Raw genomic sequence first — 4,340 nt, forward strand, 5'->3', positions numbered from 1 at the left:
AAAGGTACAATGTTTTCATAATAACGTCATCTCTTAACCTTTAAAAACAATACAAAAGTTACATACATTTTAATATTCCACCTCTCGTCATGACCACCATTGTGGCTGACGGAAACCATTGTTCCAAAGTTCCTTTATTGCATGTTTAATGTTCTGAGGCCAGTTCTCCATTGTTAGGACAGAGGAATTTCTCTGTGGCCTAAGGTTTATTATGGGCATGAGGTGTCATAAACCCCCACATCTTCAGACCCCTAGATCTCTCCTCCTCTGTTGGGGGTTTGGGAGATAATCTGTAGGGTGGTGGTCTCCTGTACCCTGACCTGATCAGGACAGTCATGACATATGCAAATACATAAAGTATGTGGACACCTGCTTGTCGAAAATCTCATTCCAAAATCATGGGTATTAATATGGAGTTGGTCCCCTTTACTGCTATAACAGCCTCCACTATTCTGGGGAAGGCTTTTCACTTCATGTTGGAAAATTGCTGCGGGGGACTTGCTTTCATTCAGCCACAAGAGCAGTCAGGTTGGGCACTGATGTTGGGCGATTATGCCAGGCTCGCAGTCGGCGTTCCAATTCATCCCATCCGGCGGATGCCAGGAGAACGCTACCTGCCTCAATGTATAGAGCCAACTGTAAAGTGAACGGCTGCTCGGCCATGGAAACCCATTTCATGAAGCTCCCGACAAACAGTTATTGGCCTGACGTTGCTTCCAGAGGTAGTTTGGAACTCGGTAGCGAGTGTTACAACCGAGGACAGATTATTTTTACGCGCTACGCGCTTCAGCACTTGGCGGTCCCATTCTGTGAGCTTGTGTGGCCTACCACTTCACAGCTGAGCCGTTGTTGCTCCTACACGTTTCCACTTCCCAATAACAGCATTTACAGTGGACCGGGGTAGCTCTAGCAGGGCAGAAATTTGACGAACTGACTTGTTGGAAAGGTGGCATCCTATGACGGTGCCACGTTGAAAGTCACTGAGCTCTTCATTAAGGGCATTCTACTGCCAATGTTGATCTGTGGAGATTGCATTGCTGTGTGCTCGATCTTATACACCTGTCAGAAACGGTGTAGCAGAAATAGACAACTCCACTAATTTGAAAGGGTATCCACATACTTTTGAATATATAGTGTATATTAATAAGTCATAGCGTGGGAGTACAGGAAACGCCCACCATCTTGCCTGGTCCAAATCCACCCCGATCGCCTCCGCCTCTGAACCCACCTATGTCACCCCCTCGGCCCCGGCATCCCTTACGGTCAAAACCCGCACAACCCCCTCTGTCTCCACCGAAACATCCTGACAGTCAGACAAAAATACAGAGGGAGAGAGACACAGAGAGGGACAAAAAAAAGGGTGAAAATGTCATTAAACCTAGTTAACACAGAGCTACGGGCTACATCCAGTTTAATTGTGCCCTCAGGCACTAGGCTAACATGGCCTGCTATAAAAGGCAGGCTACACCTCATCCATTACTCTTTGTTAGCACATAATCAAATAATTATCTGTACACAGACTTTCGATAGCCATTAAGCTGCTCCCTTTGTGTGAGCATGTATCAGTCGAGTTAGCAACAAAGCTGCCCCTGAGCAGTAGTCAGCCACTGAGCTAAAAAGGCTAAAACACAAGGTTAAAATGCTGGCCTAAAGGCTAAAATGCTGGCCTAAAGGCTAAAACGCTAGACTAGAGACTAAAACGTTAGGCTAAAGTCTAAAAGCCAGTGCAGAACGTTGGTTTCAGCCTTACCGCCTCCATCCATAGGAGACATGCCACCTCCAGCCCCCTCTGGTTTGGAGGACTTGCACTGGTTACACTCGTTCCTCCACGAAAAGTTTAGGTTCCCACACACCCTGAAAGGAAAGAGACAGAGAATCTCAGACACACACCATCATAACTAGCAGCTCACCCCCATCCTCCTCCCCAAAATATACACACACCTCAGCACCGACTTACGGGTTGGAACACTTCCAGTCCACACACACCTCAGCCCCGACTTACGGGTTGGAACACTTCCAGTCCACACACACACCTCAGCCCCGACTTACGGGTTGGAACACTTCTAAGTCCACACACACCTCAGCCCTGACATACGGGTTGGAACACTTCCAGTCCACACACACACCTCAGCCCCGACTTACGGGTTGGAACACTTCCAGTCCACACACACCTCAGCCCTGACTTACGGGTTGGAACACTTCCAGTCCACACACTCCTCAGCCCCGACTTATGGGTTGGAACACTTCCAGCCTCCAGCTCTCTGCTATCCTCCATTGCCACGGCCACCATTGTCGCCAGAGAAACCACCACCACTTCTACCACCTCCAAACCAGCCACGACCCATCGGCCCTACAGAGACAGAGGGTACAGGGGGTTAGAAAATACAGGACAGGCACTATAATACTTAGCTCTCGAGAACCTAAGGGGGTTATACCCAACCCTTGAATTCTCAAATTAAGTTACGGACCACAGCTGGGTCAATGAACAACAATCCCGCCACTCTGTTTTAACATTTAGAAACGGTATTAATCCTCGCTAGCGATTGTGAAGAGCAAGCAGATTTGCTGGAACAGTTCCCAATTTAGGAAATTAATTGTGAAATTCTAATTAATGAATTGTGAAATTCTAATGAATGAATAGGAAAATCCTCAATCCATATCCTACGTGGACTGAAATGAAGTGGAATTGACCCAACCCTATAATGACCTACTCCACCACCAAACTCTGCCTCACCTCCTCGTCCGTCTCTTATGCCGCTACCGCCGCCACCCCGGCCTAATCCGAAGTCCGCCCTGCGGGTCGCAAAGGACACCTCGATGGGGTTCCCTTTGAAGTCCTTCCCTGCAACGGAGAAAACAATAAAATATTATATCATATTTACAAAACACAAACATGAAGGGCAACAAGTGAAAATCAGTGACTATACCTATTCTCTTCGGTGACTAAAAGAGTAAACAAACCCATAAGAAAAATAAAACAATCAGAGACTACGCTTAAAGTTTCACTCATCTATTTTTTTAAAACAGCAGTTTCTCCACAGGTAATCCCCTCACCATCAAACCAGTCGATGGCGGCTTTGGCAGAAGGGGGGTCGTCAAAGGACACGGTGGCCTCGACCTTCAGCTTCCCTGTCTCTCTGTCTGTATACAAGTTGATCATGGGCAGACCAGTCTTCTTATTGATCTGACAGATGGAGAAAAAGGGAGGTAGGGATGGAGAGTGTGACAGAGAGAAAGTGGGAGAGGGTGAGAGAGAGTGAGATGGGGGGATTGAGGGAGAGAACGAGTAGAAAACGAGAGATGGATTGACAAAAAAAGCTACATTAAGATACAGAAAGAAAATGCATTAATGTAAGCATTGCATAGGTAAACACAATGGCCTACCACTCAAAACATAGCATGTTAGTAATCTACAGCAAAGCCTCAGGAAAAGATGCCACCCATGCACCAAAGTCAGGGCAGTGATGGGTGTGTCAGGTATAATTCAATGGAGGGAGGTGTTAAGGGAGTTCAATCAATACATGAATAAATAGGTAGGCAGGCCGTGCACCTGATTGCAGATCAGAAACATCCTGCAATGAAAACATAAACATAAGCAGCAGAAACAGGAAGTGAAACCATGGCAGCTGCTTTTGCAGCCATATCAGCCATAGCATTCTCTTTAGAGACAGGGTCAGATGCATTAGTGTAAGCTTGACACTTGCAGACAGAAATGAATGTAGACTTCCAACAGGTTCCAACAAGAGAATGGCTTCCAACAGGTTTGCAATCAGTTTAGAATGTGAAATCATCTTACCAGATGAAGTAAGGAACCCACGATGCTGCCACAATGATCCAAAATCATGCACCAACCAAAACGCATATCTGCTATCAGTATAAATGGTAACAGTTTTATCCTTAGCTAGAATAGTCAGTGCGCCCTAGTCAGTGCAAACAATTCTGCAGCCTGAGCTGACAGATATGATGGCAGTTTTGCACTCTCTAAAGTATCTACAGCAGTAGTGACTGCGTAGGCCACCAATGCCCTGTGGTGACTTTTGGGGGTTGAGCCATCAACAAACAGCTCCAGGTCAGCATTCAGTAAAGGCACATCAGAGCGTGTGGTTCCCCATCATCGTAAGTTAGCAAAAGAGTAGCAGGGATAAGAACAGTACAACGTTTAAGAGTCACATGAGACGTTGTCAACAACACATTCTGATAATGCAGGAGCCATGCTGGAGTGAGATGGGTGGTTCGTGCCGTGAAATAAGAGCATGGACAGCATGAGGAAGTTGAACGGTTAATGAGCATATTGCAACAATGTTAGCACAAGCTAACACTGCTTCTGTAGCAGCCGCTAC

General features: G+C 46.5%; 1 pseudogene; it reads right to left on the minus strand.

Annotated features, from left to right (window-relative positions):
- Positions 1–1,148: 1,148 nt before the first annotated feature.
- On the minus strand, positions 1,149–3,862 carry LOC115170652 (RNA-binding protein FUS-like; annotated as a pseudogene).
- Between the last annotated feature and the right edge of the window lie 478 nt (positions 3,863–4,340).

Source organism: Salmo trutta, chromosome 32 (assembly GCF_901001165.1).
Source record: "Salmo trutta chromosome 32, fSalTru1.1, whole genome shotgun sequence".
NCBI classification, from domain to species: Eukaryota; Metazoa; Chordata; class Actinopteri; order Salmoniformes; family Salmonidae; genus Salmo; species Salmo trutta.